General features: G+C 44.2%; 1 non-coding gene across 1 annotated transcript; it reads left to right on the forward strand.

The window, feature by feature from the left end:
• Window positions 1-19,949: 19,949 nt before the first annotated feature.
• LOC146864212 (U1 spliceosomal RNA) lies at window positions 19,950-20,113 on the forward strand. The gene has a single exon (XR_014977453.1). It is a non-coding gene; the product is annotated as a U1 spliceosomal RNA (small nuclear RNA).
• The last annotated feature ends 1,051 nt before the right edge of the window (window positions 20,114-21,164 follow it).

The following is a 21,164-nucleotide window of genomic DNA, read 5'->3' on the forward strand; positions in this document are numbered from 1 at the left end:
AAGGGCTATGCTGAATAGAAAGTGGGAAATGATGCAAAGTAAGTTACATGTATTATGTTATCTAGTATTTGCGCACACCTGCTCCAACGGTGCCTAGTATATAATGACTTACTGAGTAAAAGGATCCATCACATTTTAACCATCTATAACTGTGATACACCTACATAAATGCTCCATTACCTGTCTAAGGAGAAGTTGATGTCAATAATAGATTGTTACAAACCTCAGAGTTTAGGGATAGTATTAGGAGGAGTCCATCTTGTGTTTAAACGTAGACCAGTAAATAGACCCAGAGACATAGCGAATTCCCACTGCATGGAAAAGAAATATTTCTTCCCCAAGTATACACCTAACAGGTAGCTAATGAATGACTAGGTTTCATATGACCCAAATATCTCAATTGTAATAGTTGCCAACACAACTTACCACAGATAGCGATATATCATGTTACCACCAAAAACTGACCAAGGGGTACCAAAGATAATGCAGCACAGCGATTGTAATTGTTAACTAATGTAGAACAGCCCCACATGCCAGACATAACATTTACAACTAAACACTGATGGAAGGTACACATACACATGCCTGCCAATAGGTACAGAGGATGAATTGATCTATGATGTAATACCAATGCCAAAACTATATGGGTAGCGCTATGGTCTGGACTATACTCCTCACCGAGCACAACATATCAATATGGATAGCACGCCCAAGGACGGGTGGGACATTTTCATTTAGGAGGATGGACTCTCATGAACCTGGGCACGCTGCACTAAAAGTACCGCCATGTATGGACATGACCCCAACAGCAAAGGAAAGGGAATTCTTGAAAATGACTCCAAGATTTGGTACTGACCAGGGGACAAAATAGCAGAGGACTTAGGGGCAGCAAGTCTAAGGGTGCAGGACACAATGCCCACACCTTGGGGAATGGCGAACACCCGAGACAACACACTCGTTCGCAAAAGTTTCGGGGAGAACCTCTATGCACAGTGCACACCGTACAATACCTCCTCCACATGGAGGGAAGGAAGAAGGAATAGACTTGGAGGAATGTAGATAGGAAGTGTAGGATGCATCATTGATTATCAGAGGGCAGGAATGTGGAATCCATTTTCTTTGCTTGTCCTTTTGTGTTCCATTTGACTGTTATTTGATATTCAATGGTGATAAGGCCTGTAGAACGTGCACTGCGAAAATGCATGACCCTTGGTGAAATAATGTACTGTGCTGGAGTAAATATCTTATAACGCAAGGCTTGCTCAAGGACACTACTTGCAAAATCATTCTTTTGCTATCTCAGCAACAGACACCGTTACCAAACCAAATATAGATGAAACGAACTGTCTGTCTTTAATTGGTTACAGCATTGCTTAGGCTTGGAAAACCCCCACTGTCCCAATCACTGGATACGTGACATGTGAGGGACACGTGAGGGAAACAAGCACCACCACACTGTATCTTGCAGGTGGCACTCACTATTAGCTTGTTCTGATTTGGCTCTATATCTAATAAATGTGTAAGATGTACTGTCTGATGATGGACATGTGATGTAGTGGTCCATAGTTGCAGAGAAATTCTCTTGTACTTGTGATTTTATTGGGCATGTACTGAAACGCTTTTTTGTGGTTTACAGAAATACAAGTCTGCGCTGAACTGAACTGCAAATGGATACTTGATTGCCATGCAGCTGTCCCCGTGTTCACGTATAAAGCTGCCTTTGAGTCCTCAGGTTCAATAATGAACTTAGTGTGCATACCCAATCACAAAGCACATAGCAGCCCAAAGTTCCTGGACTCACGGACTTTGTTTAGATTCAACATTGTTAGTAACCCAAAAGCAATACCTTTATATCAATTGCACATGGACTAGTGCTAGCGGGGCTACAATAGCTTGTCTTTCACATTTATCACAGTGCATTGAACCAAGTTCACCTGTAGCCGGGATAGCACCTCTTGTAGAGTTATGCCAAAGTCATAACATACACAACAGTCACACCTGCTGGAATCTCCTCCACGAGTACCTAGAAGAGCACAGCCATGTGATCATGGTATCTCCATTGCCAGGTAAGTATGTGTTGAATGGGAGAAGGCAAAGGCGTCCCACTTGCATCTCCCCGCAGAGTGAGGGTGGCATCTACAGAGGCAAGGCCCGAGGTGGGGCAGAGAATTGGCATGGGATGCAAAGTGATCAGCCTTGCACCACACCTTGTTTGGAAAGCGGTACAGCTACAGCTGCCTACCCAAAGCTGCTTCCCACAGGCCTCAGTTGAGCAGCAACATTTGCATGCTTCTGCCCACCAGCCAGGCCGAATCAGGCCCCTGCTTTCTGTATGCTATCCATAGCTCACTCACATGGTGAGATCAGGGCAAAGTGCAAATGTAGTCCCCCACTACCACAAATTAGGCAGTCAATATCCCGCATTTAGGGACATCGCAGGGGCACATCCGAAGTGCAATGGATGAGCTTCACCCTGGGAGAACCTTTTTAGGTCAAACCTGGCAGCAGCGCGCATGCGCTATTCGCTCTGAGAGGCATGCTGTATCAGGGTATGTTGTTGAAGCATCTCCCACTCTCCGCCCATATTTGTCATTGGCTTTGTGTCATTATCTTTCTTAAATGGTGGCTTCTGATTCATAAATGGGCTTGGTAGTCTCGCCTTGGTACCGCTTTGTCTCCATTTGTTACGGCCCATAACGACTGGACCTTTTACTTGGCTGGATAAACGGCCTGCTTTATCTAGGGGTGAGCACTATTATTGTTATTTGCACTGATGGGGACAATGGCCGCTGCTTTTTGGGGGATTTGCATAATGATCGAGGCGCCCGCTTTAGGGACACTGCGATCATTTTTACTTTTAATTGTATTAATTTTTCATGTTGAGCGCGGCGTCCACTTCTGGGACACCGCGCTCTGTTTACATTTTATTTTTTACTTCCATAGTGAGCGCTGTGTCCGCTTCAAGGATACCACGCTCTGTTTGTTTATTCTTCTTTTTTTACTTTAAAAATGAGCACGGCGCAGCTTTAAGGACACTGTGCTCGGTTTCTTTCTTTCTTTTCTAACTTTAACGCTTTTAGGATACCACGCTCAGTGTTAATGTTTAAAAAAAAAGAAACCAAGCACGTTATCCTTGAAGCGGTGCCATGCTCAGTTTTAAAGTTAAACAAACCTTTGCAATGCAATAAATCTCGGATTTACGCGAGTTTATGCTATTGGCATTGTCATTTACAATGCCAATAGCTTAAGCTTGCGTAAAGGTGAGACCTATTGCATTGCAAATACTTGTGTTTCCAGTCAGTGGATGTCATGCATGTGGGACCTCCTGAAAGGACCGGGACATGAGCTACAATTTAGAATTAACTCAATCCCGAAACGTTTAGGATGTGAATTTCTCTGGATATAGGGGGTTAAAATACAAGACGACATTTTTGAAGGGGGGGTGCAGGCTGGCTGTCTGTGCCATTTACATATTCCCTACCTCTTACCCCACCTTCATTTGAGTGGTGTCACCCTGCTTGTGGAAAAGAAAAATGCCTGCCATTGACTTGACTTCAGTAAACATCTGCCCTGAAAACCTTCCTCATCCTCCAAATAATACTTCCTCTTCATTGACTTTGATTAGATCGCTCCCCAAAGCAGTCCGTTCCACCTTCCTTAGAGCCTGAAGCGTGGAGAGGTGTGTGCGCATGCTGTAGCGAGTGTGCTGAAGTTAAGATTAAAATAGAGAGATATCGCTCACCTGGAGCACACGGGGTTCCTGAATCGTGACATGTTTGCATCTTCACACGTAGGACAGTGTAGTTCTTCTACTCACAGCCTATACATAGAGGAGAGTACAGTAGCAAGAGGGGCATGCCTCGCTTCTAATCGCTAGAGATTGGTGACAGTTATGGCAGTGCGTAGCATGGGTGTCATTTTCCTTTATACCAGGAGGCAAAGAAATGGGTACCTATCACTTGGCGGGGTTGACATATTTGCATAATAAAGGTGTAGTGAGCCTCTCGAACTCCTACGCCCCGGTACCATTGTAGCTGCTACACGCCGACCCAGGTATCAGCATGCTATTTCTTCACAGAACATACTCCGCTTCCGAAAGCAGCGACACAGTAACATTGGCTTATTTATTGAGAAGATGTAGCCCTTTCACCAAAGCACTTTACATAATGAAACCTGAAATCGCAGCTGAGACGAAATTGTTGTATTTATATATTGGGAAAATCGATAAAAATGGGAATATTATTTCTGAGGATGGCGAGATTGAAAACGCATTTGTCCAGTTCTTCCAAGACTTGTACAGAGAAGATATAGCCGTTAATAAGGAACAGCTAGGAGCGTTCTTTCAGGATTTAGATCTTTTATCCCTTAACGAGGAGCAAAAAGGCAATCTGAATGGCCCTATAACTATTGCGGAAGTCCATAATGCAACAAGTCGTTTAAAAAAAGGGAAGGCTGCAGGCCCAGATTCCCTCCCCAATTAAATTTATATTTTATTAAAAGAAGAATTAGCCCCAATTTTGCTTAAGCTTTTTAATTTAGTTTCATTTCAAATCAAGAACTTCCATCTTCCTGGTATCTGGCCACCATAACAATTCTTCTTAAACCTAATAAAAACCAGAGGGTGTGCGAGTCGTATAGACCTATTTCAATTCTTAATAGTGATTGTAAGGTTTATACTCAGAGTCTCACTGAGTGTCAGTTGTCTACACCCCTTTACACTACTTATGGTTCCCACTGTTTGCAAAGACTGTAAGGCTATCTTAAGACATAATGTCCCCCAAATCACAAGCAGTGGTTTACCAATACTTACTCATGATGCCCACAATGCTTATATGCTTTTACTGAACTGCAGGTCTCTTCCTAAACATAACTCTGAGATATTCCTTCTCTTAGAAGCCAAAATGCCGGACACCATGTTTCTCACTGAAACTTGGCTTAGCGGTGACTCGACCCTAGACATTGTCATGTCCCTCCCTCAAGGGTATTCTATCATCAAGCTTGACAGGAAAGACAGAATTGGTGGCGGGGTAGCCATTATCTTCCAAGATAATTTAAAGTGCACCTACGCCCCTATTGATATCAAGGACAATGAAAGTTTTCAATTTTTCCTTGAGCTGTCTGCTGCTTTCATGTTCTCTGGTATACTTGCTTATCGTCCACCAGGCCCGGCAACACAGTTTGAGCTGGGTTTGCCAGAAATAGTTGCGAAAGATAGTCTTAAGAAAGCTAATTTTACCTTGCTAGGAGATCTCATTCTCCATTTCGAAGATGTTAGCGATATCACAGTGACTAGACTGACACAAGATCTCGACTCCCTGCAGTTAAAGCAAGCTATTAAAACCCTGTCACACTGCCTTGGCCTTCTTCGAGCCCCAGTCTTCTCTAACGAAGCTATCTATGAAAGATGCACTTCCTGTCTTATGATCAGATCGCTATATTGTTCCTTTCTGGTTAGACCTCTCTAAAACAGGGTTGAAGGTGAGACCTATTGCATTGCAAATACTTGTGTTTCCAGTCAGTGGATGTCATGCATGTGGGACCTCCTGAAAGGACCGGGACATGAGCTACAATTTAGAATTAACTCAATCCCGAAACGTTTAGGATGTGAATTTCTCTGGATATAGGGGGTTAAAATACAAGACGACATTTTTGAAGGGGGGGTGCAGGCTGGCTGTCTGTGCCATTTACATATTCCCTACCTCTTACCCCACCTTCATTTGAGTGGTGTCACCCTGCTTGTGGAAAAGAAAAATGCCTGCCATTGACTTGACTTCAGTAAACATCTGCCCTGAAAACCTTCCTCATCCTCCAAATAATACTTCCTCTTCATTGACTTTGATTAGATCGCTCCCCAAAGCAGTCCGTTCCACCTTCCTTAGAGCCTGAAGCGTGGAGAGGTGTGTGCGCATGCTGTAGCGAGTGTGCTGAAGTGAAGATTAAAATAGAGAGATATCGCTCACCTGGAGCACACGGGGTTCCTGAATCGTGACATGTTTGCATCTTCACACGTAGGACAGTGTAGTTCTTCTACTCACAGCCTATACATAGAGGAGAGTACAGTAGCAAGAGGGGCATGCCTCGCTTCTAATCGCTAGAGATTGGTGACAGTTATGGCAGTGCGTAGCATGGGTGTCATTTTCCTTTATACCAGGAGGCAAAGAAATGGGTACCTATCACTTGGCGGGGTTGACATATTTGCATAATAAAGGTGTAGTGAGCCTCTCGAACTCCTACGCCCCGGTACCATTGTAGCTGCTACACGCCGACCCAGGTATCAGCATGCTATTTCTTCACAGAACATACTCCGCTTCCGAAAGCAGCGACACAGTAACATTGGCTTATTTATTGAGAAGATGTAGCCCTTTCACCAAAGCACTTTACATAATGAAACCTGAAATCGCAGCTGAGACGAAATTGTTGTATTTATATATTGGGAAAATCGATAAAAATGGCAATATTATTTCTGAGGATGGCGAGATTGAAAACGCATTTGTCCAGTTCTTCCAAGACTTGTACAGAGAAGAGATAGCCGTTAATAAGGAACAGCTAGGAGCGTTCTTTCAGGATTTAGATCTTCTATCCCTTAACGAGGAGCAAAAAGGCAATCTGAATGGCCCTATAACTATTGCGGAAGTCCATAATGCAACAAGTCGTTTAAAAAAAGGGAAGGCTGCAGGCCCAGATTCCCTCCCCAATTAAATTTATATTTTATTAAAAGAAGAATTAGCCCCAATTTTGCTTAAGCTTTTTAATTTAGTTTCATTTCAAATCAAGAACTTCCATCTTCCTGGTATCTGGCCACCATAACAATTCTTCTTAAACCTAATAAAAACCAGAGGGTGTGCGAGTCGTATAGACCTATTTCAATTCTTAATAGTGATTGTAAGGTTTATACTCAGAGTCTCACTGAGTGTCAGTTGTCTACACCCCTTTACACTACTTATGGTTCCCACTGTTTGCAAAGACTGTAAGGCTATCTTAAGACATAATATCCCCCAAATCACAAGCAGTGGTTTACCAATACTTACTCATGATGCCCACAATGCTTATATGCTTTTACTGAACTGCAGGTCTCTTCCTAAACATAACTCTGAGATATTCCTTCTCTTAGAAGCCAAAATGCCTGACACCATGTTTCTCACTGAAACTTGGCTTAGCGGTGACTCGACCCTAGACATTGTCATGTCCCTCCCTCAAGGGTATTCTATCATCAAGCTTGACAGGAAAGACAGAATTGGTGGCGGGGTAGCCATTATCTTCCAAGATAATTTAAAGTGCACCTACGCCCCTATTGATATCAAGGACAATGAAAGTTTTCAATTTTTCCTTGAGCTGTCTGCTGCTTTCATGTTCTCTGGTATACTTGCTTATCGTCCACCAGGCCCGGCAACACAGTTTGAGCTGGGTTTGCCAGAAATAGTTGCGAAAGATAGTCTTAAGAAAGCTAATTTTACCTTGCTAGGAGATCTCATTCTCCATTTCGAAGATGTTAGCGATATCACAGTGACTAGACTGACACAAGATCTCGACTCCCTGCAGTTAAAGCAAGCTATTAAAACCCTGTCACACTGCCTTGGCCTTCTTCGAGCCCCAGTCTTCTCTAACGAAGCTATCTATGAAAGATGCACTTCCTGTCTTATGATCAGATCGCTATATTGTTCCTTTCTGGTTAGACCTCTCTAAAACAGGGTTGAAGGTGAGACCTATTGCATTGCAAATACTTGTGTTTCCAGTCAGTGGATGTCATGCATGTGGGACCTCCTGAAAGGACCGGGACATGAGCTACAATTTAGAATTAACTCAATCCCGAAACGTTTAGGATGTGAATTTCTCTGGATATAGGGGGTTAAAATACAAGACGACATTTTTGAAGGGGGGGTGCAGGCTGGCTGTCTGTGCCATTTACATATTCCCTACCTCTTACCCCACCTTCATTTGAGTGGTGTCACCCTGCTTGTGGAAAAGAAAAATGCCTGCCATTGACTTGACTTCAGTAAACATCTGCCCTGAAAACCTTCCTCATCCTCCAAATAATACTTCCTCTTCATTGACTTTGATTAGATCGCTCCCCAAAGCAGTCCGTTCCACCTTCCTTAGAGCCTGAAGCGTGGAGAGGTGTGTGCGCATGCTGTAGCGAGTGTGCTGAAGTTAAGATTAAAATAGAGAGATATCGCTCACCTGGAGCACACGGGGTTCCTGAATCGTGACATGTTTGCATCTTCACACGTAGGACAGTGTAGTTCTTCTACTCACAGCCTATACATAGAGGAGAGTACAGTAGCAAGAGGGGCATGCCTCGCTTCTAATCGCTAGAGATTGGTGACAGTTATGGCAGTGCGTAGCATGGGTGTCATTTTCCTTTATACCAGGAGGCAAAGAAATGGGTACCTATCACTTGGCGGGGTTGACATATTTGCATAATAAAGGTGTAGTGAGCCTCTCGAACTCCTACGCCCCGGTACCATTGTAGCTGCCACACGCCGACCCAGGTATCAGCATGCTATTTCTTCACAGAACATACTCCGCTTCCGAAAGCAGCGACACAGTAACATTGGCTTATTTATTGAGAAGATGTAGCCCTTTCACCAAAGCACTTTACATAATGAAACCTGAAATCGCAGCTGAGACGAAATTGTTGTATTTATATATTGGGAAAATCGATAAAAATGGGAATATTATTTCTGAGGATGGCGAGATTGAAAACGCATTTGTCCAGTTCTTCCAAGACTTGTACAGAGAAGATATAGCCGTTAATAAGGAACAGCTAGGAGCGTTCTTTCAGGATTTAGATCTTCTATCCCTTAACGAGGAGCAAAAAGGCAATCTGAATGGCCCTATAACTATTGCGGAAGTCCATAATGCAACAAGTCGTTTAAAAAAAGGGAAGGCTGCAGGCCCAGATTCCCTCCCCAATTAAATTTATATTTTATTAAAAGAAGAATTAGCCCCAATTTTGCTTAAGCTTTTTAATTTAGTTTCATTTCAAATCAAGAACTTCCATCTTCCTGGTATCTGGCCACCATAACAATTCTTCTTAAACCTAATAAAAACCAGAGGGTGTGCGAGTCGTATAGACCTATTTCAATTCTTAATAGTGATTGTAAGGTTTATACTCAGAGTCTCACTGAGTGTCAGTTGTCTACACCCCTTTACACTACTTATGGTTCCCACTGTTTGCAAAGACTGTAAGGCTATCTTAAGACATAATGTCCCCCAAATCACAAGCAGTGGTTTACCAATACTTACTCATGATGCCCACAATGCTTATATGCTTTTACTGAACTGCAGGTCTCTTCCTAAACATAACTCTGAGATATTCCTTCTCTTAGAAGCCAAAATGCCGGACACCATGTTTCTCACTGAAACTTGGCTTAGCGGTGACTCGACCCTAGACATTGTCATGTCCCTCCCTCAAGGGTATTCTATCATCAAGCTTGACAGGAAAGACAGAATTGGTGGCGGGGTAGCCATTATCTTCCAAGATAATTTAAAATGCACCTACGCCCCTATTGATATCAAGGACAATGAAAGTTTTCAATTTTTCCTTGAGCTGTCTGCTGCTTTCATGTTCTCTGGTATACTTGCTTATCGTCCACCAGGCCCGGCAACACAGTTTGAGCTGGGTTTGCCAGAAATAGTTGCGAAAGATAGTCTTAAGAAAGCTAATTTTACCTTGCTAGGAGATCTCATTCTCCATTTCGAAGATGTTAGCGATATCACAGTGACTAGACTGACACAAGATCTCGACTCCCTGCAGTTAAAGCAAGCTATTAAAACCCTGTCACACTGCCTTGGCCTTCTTCGAGCCCCAGTCTTCTCTAACTAAGCTATCTATGAAAGATGCACTTCCTGTCTTATGATCAGATCGCTATATTGTTCCTTTCTGGTTAGACCTCTCTAAAACAGGGTTGAAGGTGAGACCTATTGCATTGCAAATACTTGTGTTTCCAGTCAGTGGATGTCATGCATGTGGGACCTCCTGAAAGGACCGGGACATGAGCTACAATTTAGAATTAACTCAATCCCGAAACGTTTAGGATGTGAATTTCTCTGGATATAGGGGGTTAAAATACAAGACGACATTTTTGAAGGGGGGGTGCAGGCTGGCTGTCTGTGCCATTTACATATTCCCTACCTCTTACCCCACCTTCATTTGAGTGGTGTCACCCTGCTTGTGGAAAAGAAAAATGCCTGCCATTGACTTGACTTCAGTAAACATCTGCCCTGAAAACCTTCCTCATCCTCCAAATAATACTTCCTCTTCATTGACTTTGATTAGATCGCTCCCCAAAGCAGTCCGTTCCACCTTCCTTAGAGCCTGAAGCGTGGAGAGGTGTGTGCGCATGCTGTAACGAGTGTGCTGAAGTGAAGATTAAAATAGAGAGATATCGCTCACCTGGAGCACACGGGGTTCCTGAATCGTGACATGTTTGCATCTTCACACGTAGGACAGTGTAGTTCTTCTACTCACAGCCTATACATAGAGGAGAGTACAGTAGCAAGAGGGGCATGCCTCGCTTCTAATCGCTAGAGATTGGTGACAGTTATGGCAGTGCGTAGCATGGGTGTCATTTTCCTTTATACCAGGAGGCAAAGAAATGGGTACCTATCACTTGGCGGGGTTGACATATTTGCATAATAAAGGTGTAGTGAGCCTCTCGAACTCCTACGCCCCGGTACCATTGTAGCTGCTACACGCCGACCCAGGTATCAGCATGCTATTTCTTCACAGAACATACTCCGCTTCCGAAAGCAGCGACACAGTAACATTGGCTTATTTATTGAGAAGATGTAGCCCTTTCACCAAAGCACTTTACATAATGAAACCTGAAATCGCAGCTGAGACGAAATTGTTGTATTTATATATTGGGAAAATCGATAAAAATGGGAATATTATTTCTGAGGATGGCGAGATTGAAAACGCATTTGTCCAGTTCTTCCAAGACTTGTACAGAGAAGATATAGCCGTTAATAAGGAACAGCTAGGAGCGTTCTTTCAGGATTTAGATCTTCTATCCCTTAACGAGGAGCAAAAAGGCAATCTGAATGGCCCTATAACTATTGCGGAAGTCCATAATGCAACAAGTCGTTTAAAAAAAGGGAAGGCTGCAGGCCCAGATTCCCTTCACAATTAAATTTATATTTTATTAAAAGAAGAATTAGCCCCAATTTTGCTTAAGCTTTTTAATTTAGTTTCATTTCAAATGAAGAACTTCCATCTTCCTGGTATCTGGCCACCATAACAATTCTTCTTAAACCTAATAAAAACCAGAGGGTGTGCGAGTCGTATAGACCTATTTCAATTCTTAATAGTGATTGTAAGGTTTATACTCAGAGTCTCACTGAGTGTCAGTTGTCTACACCCCTTTACACTACTTATGGTTCCCACTGTTTGCAAAGACTGTAAGGCTATCTTAAGACATAATGTCCCCCAAATCACAAGCAGTGGTTTACCAATACTTACTCATGATGCCCACAATGCTTATATGCTTTTACTGAACTGCAGGTCTCTTCCTAAACATAACTCTGAGATATTCCTTCTCTTAGAAGCCAAAATGCCGGACACCATGTTTCTCACTGAAACTTGGCTTAGCGGTGACTCGACCCTAGACATTGTCATGTCCCTCCCTCAAGGGTATTCTATCATCAAGCTTGACAGGAAAGACAGAATTGGTGGCGGGGTAGCCATTATCTTCCAAGATAATTTAAAGTGCACCTACGCCCCTATTGATATCAAGGACAATGAAAGTTTTCAATTTTTCCTTGAGCTGTCTGCTGCTTTCATGTTCTCTGGTATACTTGCTTATCGTCCACCAGGCCCGGCAACACAGTTTGAGCTGGGTTTGCCAGAAATAGTTGCGAAAGATAGTCTTAAGAAAGCTAATTTTACCTTGCTAGGAGATCTCATTCTCCATTTCGAAGATGTTAGCGATATCACAGTGACTAGACTGACACAAGATCTCGACTCCCTGCAGTTAAAGCAAGCTATTAAAACCCTGTCACACTGCCTTGGCCTTCTTCGAGCCCCAGTCTTCTCTAACGAAGCTATCTATGAAAGATGCACTTCCTGTCTTATGATCAGATCGCTATATTGTTCCTTTCTGGTTAGACCTCTCTAAAACAGGGTTGAAGGTGAGACCTATTGCATTGCAAATACTTGTGTTTCCAGTCAGTGGATGTCATGCATGTGGGACCTCCTGAAAGGACCGGGACATGAGCTACAATTTAGAATTAACTCAATCCCGAAACGTTTAGGATGTGAATTTCTCTGGATATAGGGGGTTAAAATACAAGACGACATTTTTGAAGGGGGGGTGCAGGCTGGCTGTCTGTGCCATTTACATATTCCCTACCTCTTACCCCACCTTCATTTGAGTGGTGTCACCCTGCTTGTGGAAAAGAAAAATGCCTGCCATTGACTTGACTTCAGTAAACATCTGCCCTGAAAACCTTCCTCATCCTCCAAATAATACTTCCTCTTCATTGACTTTGATTAGATCGCTCCCCAAAGCAGTCCGTTCCACCTTCCTTAGAGCCTGAAGCGTGGAGAGGTGTGTGCGCATGCTGTAGCGAGTGTGCTGAAGTGAAGATTAAAATAGAGAGATATCGCTCACCTGGAGCACACGGGGTTCCTGAATCGTGACATGTTTGCATCTTCACACGTAGGACAGTGTAGTTCTTCTACTCACAGCCTATACATAGAGGAGAGTACAGTAGCAAGAGGGGCATGCCTCGCTTCTAATCGCTAGAGATTGGTGACAGTTATGGCAGTGCGTAGCATGGGTGTCATTTTCCTTTATACCAGGAGGCAAAGAAATGGGTACCTATCACTTGGCGGGGTTGACATATTTGCATAATAAAGGTGTAGTGAGCCTCTCGAACTCCTACGCCCCGGTACCATTGTAGCTGCTACACGCCGACCCAGGTATCAGCATGCTATTTCTTCACAGAACATACTCCGCTTCCGAAAGCAGCGACACAGTAACATTGGCTTATTTATTGAGAAGATGTAGCCCTTTCACCAAAGCACTTTACATAATGAAACCTGAAATCGCAGCTGAGACGAAATTGTTGTATTTATATATTGGGAAAATCGATAAAAATGGGAATATTATTTCTGAGGATGGCGAGATTGAAAACGCATTTGTCCAGTTCTTCCAAGACTTGTACAGAGAAGAGATAGCCGTTAATAAGGAACAGCTAGGAGCGTTCTTTCAGGATTTAGATCTTCTATCCCTTAACGAGGAGCAAAAAGGCAATCTGAATGGCCCTATAACTATTGGCTAGAATGCCTAGGAGAGCGACCTGTACCTTCTGAGGCAGTAAGAAAAAGGTCCCCCTCTCATTCGGCATCTTTTATCCCCCTAAATCCCCATGAGAACATTATGGTCTGAGAACTCAAAGCTGCTGACTGTGCTCAGGGTCAGAAAAGCAATGTGTGGTGGTCACTCCTTCACATACTTGACTGTGAAGCTGTGGAATGCTCTCCTGGCCAATGTTAGACTAGATCTTCAGAAAACCTCCTTCTGGAAGCTCTTTAAAACATGTATAGTCTAGTTACCTATTTTCCAATAAGTACCATCAGGTGTCACTGCCTCAGCGCCGGGAGGCCATTAGGGATAGCTGTGCTCTATACAAATACACTTGAGTAGAAAAGAATAGAATCTATGCACTAGCACATGATTAGGTCCAAGATTGTATGTGCAGAGACATTACAGAAGAGAAGGTGAAAGCATACTTGGAATGGTGTTGGTGTGATCACGGGTAATAGTTGTTTCCTGATTTTAAGTTTTTGAACGACTTGAATTAATGTCCTTATTTGATTTAGTCATATTTTGGATTATTATTTACATTTTATTCCATGTTTTATTATTCTTACCATAAGTTTTTTTAATCCAGAATACAATAGATGTAAACCTGGTGCAGAACTTGGCATTGTGTGCAGTTTTCACCTAGTCAAATGTCGTACCAACTGAAACATGGATTGGCTAACATGTATTCTGCCCTTTTAATTCAATAAAGCTTTATGAAACTGTAGCAGGGCAGTAGGCCTTGGCCAGGTGACCTGTATTCTTCTTTCAGCCGTGCTCCTGAGGGTGTGGGCTGGCTGCTAGCCTGTTGCCTCACCCTCGCCTTCCCAGCCCCCAAGACTTGGCCAGGCCAGGCCTCTGCCTGGCGAGGGTTCTGCTGCATTTCGAGGCATTCAGGAAGGCGTGTGCTTGGGGTGATAACCCCTGGGCTCTTGCAGGTCTGTCCCTGGCTTTGGGAAACAAGTAGTCAACTGGGGTGTAGGCTGGCAAAAGGCACTGCCTTCCCCTAGAGTGGCCCTAAGTGGCAGCTCTTTAGATTCAGAAGTTCGAAATTTCTACTTCTGGGCCCAATTTCGACCTGGCAAGCCCTCTTCTGTGTTTGCCCTACCCTTCGCTTGCCCACTGTGTGAGCAATGTGCAGCATACTGAAAGCAAGGCCCTGGTTGCCCCTACTGGTGGGCTTGGGCATGCAGATTTTGTTGGCCGACTGAGTCCTGTGGGAAGCTGCTGTGGGTAGCCAGTTGTGCCGCTTTCCTAACGGGGTACAGGCCATAGCTGGTCACTTTGCTCCCCCATGCTCTGCCCCGTCTCAGGTCTTGCCTCTGTGGGTGCCACCTTTGCTCTGCAGGGAGATGCCAAGTGAGCCACCCTGGCCCTCCCCTTCCAACTCATACTTATCTAACAGTGGTGACACATTGATGTCACTTGCCTGCAGTACTGCTAGTTGCTGCTAGGGTTTACCTGCCTGCTAAAGAGCTTTTTAGTACTTTAAATCACAATTGCGATCGAGATTTGCCTGCCTTCCTGCTGGAGCATTTTACCTGTGGATATGTCTGGAGAAAGATGCAAAAAGAACTATTGATGGACATAATGCAGAACAATGTCATACACTCACCCCTGTACAGAGATCTGGGCCTAAATCCATCGTTTTTTTGCTCACCATGCCATTCCAGTTTGGACCCAGCCATATGCAAATCAGTCTTGACCCTGTGCCCAATGGGAACAGTCCAGCCCGAACTGCCAGGCCAGGTCCTCCCTGGACTGGAAACAAGCATCCTAGGACCTGGAGCAGCAGTCTGGAGCTTCTTGAACCATACCTGCTGGCTAAAGCAACTCTCCTTGAGTCTTCGGTTTCCTGGTGCATCCCACTGTATTTACCTGCCCCCTGGAATAGCTCACCAGGATCCCTGCTAGCCAGAACTGGTTTGCTGGAACAAGTCCACCTGGAATCCGGTCTGCCTCCTGGAGTAGCTCATCTGGGGCTTTTGCTGGTTTATCGGAGCAGCACACCTGGGTTGCCTTCTTTCGACACCCCTATTTGAGGGTACAACCCACCTGAGAAGTCTCTCGCCTTTTGAGCAGCCTGACAAACTTCCACCTGCAGACCTTCATTTCTTCAGCTCAAAACCACAACAGCATTGTGTGAAAGCCTTACGATAAGGTAGAAACCTGGTGGAGATCCTATATTTATAGTAATTTTGCACGTTTAGAACCTTGTCCCTACCCTTAACATGTGGTCAGCAATGTTTCTTCTTTATAGAAGCTAGAGGGAAAGGGAAAACATTTTGGCAACTCTAAGGAGTGCAGCAGATTTTGGGGATTCTCTGGAGCCCGCTCAGGGTACAACCTGATAGGTTTTGATGTTTCTGATGAATGTCATCAGGGAAAAGGTTTTACTTTTATTACTGAGAAATTAGTAGGAGAAAAATGCAGATGTCCAAAAAGATTAATAAGGTATGCGCAAGATCATACACAAATTGGAGCATATAACATTTTCTTTGCCAATAAAAGCTTTTTACAACATTTCTGGAGCAACCCATCTTGTATACAAGGATCCAGAGTTCAAGGGGAATACTATTACAAACCTACACCCCCCAAGGGACATCCCCTTATTACTATATATGTACAACCCTTTTCTACCTGAAAATGAAATTGAGATGTTCTTACACAGATACTACTCCCAAGGTTAGAGGAGGAACAAAACTGCAAAATCCCTTGGGCATTTGGTTACAGTGGCACCAGGCACCCCCCTTTCTCCCTTCAACAATTTTAAATAACAAAGGTTATTTAAAATACCCAAACTAGCCAGTTTATTGCTGCCAGAATTGTAATCAATTTGGTCATACTCAAGAACAAATGAGGTTTGCCACAATTGTGGATCCAACAATCACAAATCAGTCTATTGCACAGCACCAAAAAACATGTAACCTATTTGGAGAGGAAACACGTTTGTACCGCTCATGCCCAAGGAAAAGCTATGTTGCTGCTGCAGGTGCTCGTGCTCCGGAAGCTCAGTCTTCCTGGAAGTGGTCTAAGGGCTACACCCAGCTACCAGCGGAGAATAGCGACCAAGCAGAAGACAGAACAAATGCCCACAATAAAATTATAGGGTCACTCCCATAGTGAACAATCTTCATGGAGTGAAGCACACACTAAACCAAATACAGATCCACCTCAAGCTAACCGAAGTAGTGGGATAAAATTAAATGACGGTGAAATATCACACCAAAATAATTATGAAGATAGTCCAGAGAGCACCTCAAAGAAGACTCCAGAACTAAACAAAGAATCAGACAGTACTATGGAAGAAAAGCAATCAAAAGATCAACAAAAATTGAGCGGGAAAGCAGTTTTTAACAACCAATCCTTTCCACCAATGCAAATGTGCTCATATGTTCCAGAAAACATGGAAGAACAAAACCAAAAAGGAAAACTTCAAGACAATCAAGTGGAAGATCACATGGACTGTGAGACTTTCTTAAAACATAAAAAAGGGTCAAACAAAAACAAACACAAAGCAACAGAAAAAATAGAAGAAACATCAAACCGAAGTTCTCGTACTACACCAAAAAAGAAAATGAATCAGTAATCTAACAATGGATCATTTTTCACCGTCATACCAAATCTCCCTGAACATGAAGTATTCCAAAACAATTTTCAAGACTACTCTGCTCAAGATATGCCAGAGTCAAGGCTATCCAACAAACCTAGGGGCATATCAGCAACAACCGGCGATAATTATCGCAAAGCGCACTTAGCGCTAGGATAATTATCGCCGGCTAGCGTGGATTTTTATCGCTGAGATAGCGTGCTATTAGCAACGCTTATCTCAAAAGCGATAAAAATCCTAGCGCTAACTGCCTAACGTGAGATTATCGCTGGAAACCCAGCGATAATCTCACAAAATGTGGCGTTAGCTTGTTGATAGGGACTCACAAACTTAGCCATGATATCCACCTTCCACAGGATATCATGGCTAAGTCAGTCCTGAAGCAGGCGTAAGGAAAGTAGCGATAACAGGGGTTATCGCTACTTTTCCTGCCGGTATGCTTAATAGTGTGGGGCTTGATGATAGGAGAAATGTCGCTTAGCGACATTTCTCCTGTTATGTCAGGTCAGGAATTAGAGATGCAAAGCTGGGCGTTAAGAATAGGTGCGCTAATGCAAGGTTTCACGCGTTAGCGTGACCTTGCTAATTAGGCGATAAAATTATCGCCGCTTTTCGGCCGAAAACGGCCGCAAAAGCGGCGATAATTTTCTATCGCTGTCTTGTAAATATGCCCCCTAATCTCTCTCTATTTTCAGAAACGCAAGACTCAGTTTCTTCTCTAACACCTTCCCTACAAATAACGGAAACATCCAGAGAAGAAGTATATATGGACCCCCTTTTTACTGGTAACTTTGAAGAGGTAATATCTTCGCCTCAAGAAGTCAATGTCATTGAAATACAAAACGGTGAATCAATTTGGTTATCCTAAAAATAAAATGATGGAAACAATTATTACTTTCTTATTGATGGCAATCACCATCTCTACATTTAATGTAAGAGGAAAAGGTCAAAACCATAAAAGGTTGTATGTGTATGAATACTGCTAAGCTCTGAAATCTGCCATAATTTGCTTACAGGAATGTTTCATACCCTTTTCAAAAGACTATAAGGAAAGGAAAGATGAATGGACCCACCGTGATTCAGCATTATGTTGTAGGAATCCTATTTAAAAAACGAGAATTCACAATTTTAAGTGAAACTGTTATTCCACCAGGAAGAGCCATACTCCTGAATGTGTCTTATAGGAACTCTAGCTTTAGAAAATGTACGCCCCCACAGAAAAAAGTTACAGTAAAAAAACTTTTTGAAACACTAACTCTGTTCCTCCCTGGATCTACTTTATTAGGAGACTTTAATGTAGTGACAAAAAAGGACAGAATAGGGTCCTTTTGTTTCCAGAGAATTCAAAAGATAACAAAAAGTTACTATGAGAATCTGTAAGGGTGTAAAAACATAGATCAAGATATGGAGAAAATATTGTATAAGAAATTAAATGTTTCTTATCCCAAGAGGAAAGAGAATATTTACGGTCACCCCTGGCAGGAGAAGAATTCTTTAATGTAATTAAAAAATCCCCCCAAGGATCATCAGAGTAGGAAGTAGGTGCTGATTTAAGCTATAGTTGGTATAAGCTTAAGTTAGTATATTATATGAGATGCCAAGAATGTTCTTAGGTTCTAGTCAGCTCCATACCTTAGAATGAGAGAGGTGGGAATCTCCTTCCAGATCTCGAACTCTAACACCCTGCAAGGGGAGTTGGAACACTGGAAGCTGGAATCTCTGCGTGCAGGGAAGACAGCGTCTGTTCAGTGCGTCAGACGGGGGACTCGGACTCCTTCAGGACTTGCTGTGGCGAGCCGTATAGCCGAGCTTTGCCGTGCTTTGCCAGGGCAAGTGAAGGTATATTTATACCTGGAAGGTGTCTAGGAATGCTAGCATTGACGTAAAGTTGGGCAGAGGAAGACGTCATGAATGAACCCCTAAGGAATAGTAGTTCATGCATAATAGATGAGTTCTTGGAGAAATTAATAATCCAAGCAGGGAAAATCCCTACGGCTTAAGGGTCTGGTTTCTAAGAACTCGTTGTGACGTGGGATAGACGGATGTTGGTGAACATGCCTGTATTTGGATCTGCATGGCCAATGCCTAAATAAGGACCGTAATATTATACCTAATTAAGGACAAGTCGAATTGTGCCTATATAAAGACATGATTCAATAGACCTATATACGGGTATCTAAAGGGACACACAACAGCGAGATACCCCTAGATGCACCATCTGTTTTCACCACACCACCACAATTCAAATGTCTAGAAACCTTTTTAGAAAACAATGATATCAAAGAAATAAGCATAGACACTTTAAAATCCCGAGGACTTCTGAAAGAACACTTAAAGGATAAAGAAGATGTTTCAATAATAAAAAAACAATTGTCACACCAACAATCAGAACGAGTCTGGAAACAAGTGAGCCACAGAATCATTGTAAACATGCAAAAGAACATTGGTTGAGGCTCATCCATTCCACTTCAGGTGTGCTGACCCTGCGATGTCCCCACATGAGGGATACGTGACTCCATAATTTCTTGTAGTGGAGAACTGCGTTTGTGCTTTCCCCTGATCTCTGATTTCAAGAAGGACAAACGGAAAAATAAAAATGAGTCTGGGGCACCCTTTGTCTTCTTCTGCGGTCTGACAAGGTTGCTACTCGCTGGAATGAGGAATGGGCCAGGGGGAATGAAATGCAAATCCATGAGCCGTGGAAATGCTAGGATAGGGTGGGCCCGATTTCCACCTGGGAAGCGCTCTTTTAGGCCTGCTCTACCCCTACATGCTCACCATATGAGCAATGTGTAGCATACTTAAAGCAAGGCCTTGGTTGGCCCTGCTGGTGGGCGTGGACATGCAAATTTTGCTGGCCGGCTGAGGCCTATGGGAAGCTGCTGTGGATAGCTGCGCGCTTTCCAAAGTGGGCACAGGGTCCTTGGCTGGTCACCTTGCGCCCCACAGTGCCCATGCTCTGCCTGTGTGGATGCCACCCTCGCTCTGCGGGGAGATGCCAAGCGGCCCGCCCTGTCCCCTTCCAACTCATACTTACCTGGCAGGGGAGACACCATGATCACGAAGGTGGTTCTCCCAGGGTGAGGCTCATCCATTGCACTTCGGATGTGCTGACCCCTGCGATGTCACCTAATGCGGGATACTCAACTGCATAATTTCTGATAGTGGGGGACTGCGTTCGAGCTTTCCCCTGATCTCTGGTTTCAAGAAAGACAAAAAGGAAAAAAAATAAAAAGGAGTCTGGAGCACCCTTTGACGTTTCTTGTGGTCCGTCCAGGGTGCTATAAGCTGGCTGGAATGGGTAGTGGGCGAGGGCCAATTACATATGCAAATTTACAAGCCTGGGGGATGCTGGGTTAGGGCTTAGAAACGTGCTTCTGGGCCCGATTTCGACCTGGCAAGCCCTTTTCTGTGCTAGCTGTAGCCTTTGCTTGCGCACAGTTTGGAGGGCCTGAAAAATCTGCTTTTGAGCCCGATTTCGGCCTGCCAAGCACTCTGGTGTGCTTGCTGTAGCCCTAGCTTTCCCCCCGTGTGAGCAAGGTGCAGCATAGTGAAAGCAGGGCCCTGATTGGCGCTGCTGGTGGGTGTGGACATTCACATTTTGCTGGCCGCCGAGGCCTGTGGGAAGCTGCTGTGGGTAGCGGCGCGCTTTCCAAAGTGGGCACAGGGGCCTTGGCTGGTCATCTTGCGCCCCTCAATGCCCATGCTCTGCCACGCCCGGCCTTAGGCCTTGCTTGTGTGGATGCCACCCTCGCTCTGCGGGGAGATGCCAAGCGGCCCGCCCTCGCCCTGTCCCCTTCCAACTCATACTACCTGGCAGGTGAGACACCACGATCACCTGCCTGCAGTACCTCTAGTCGCCACTGGAGGTCACTGTTCGGCAAAAGAGCTACTTGGTGCTTTTAAGCACACAAATGCACTTTTAAGTGCTACTGCTGGAGCTTTGCCTGCTGAGGATACCTGCCTTCTGCACCTGCCTTCCTGCCTTCCTGCCTGCCTGTCTGCTGAGGACCACTGCCTGCTTGGGACCACTGCCTGCTGGGAACTCCTGCCTTCTGAAGCCACCTGCTGCCTGGAGCTGCCTGCCTGCTGAAGTCGGCCTGACCTGCTGGAGCTGCCTGCCTTGCTGGGGATGCTTTGACTGCTGGTGTTGCCTACCTGCTGGGGAGTCCCTTCCTGCCTGCTGTGGACTGCCTGAAGGAGCTGCCTGCCAGCTGGGGATCCCTTGCCAGCCCGAAGGAGAC

This window comes from Triturus cristatus, chromosome 2_1, assembly GCF_964204655.1.
Source record: "Triturus cristatus chromosome 2_1, aTriCri1.1, whole genome shotgun sequence".
NCBI classification, from domain to species: domain Eukaryota; kingdom Metazoa; phylum Chordata; class Amphibia; order Caudata; family Salamandridae; genus Triturus; species Triturus cristatus.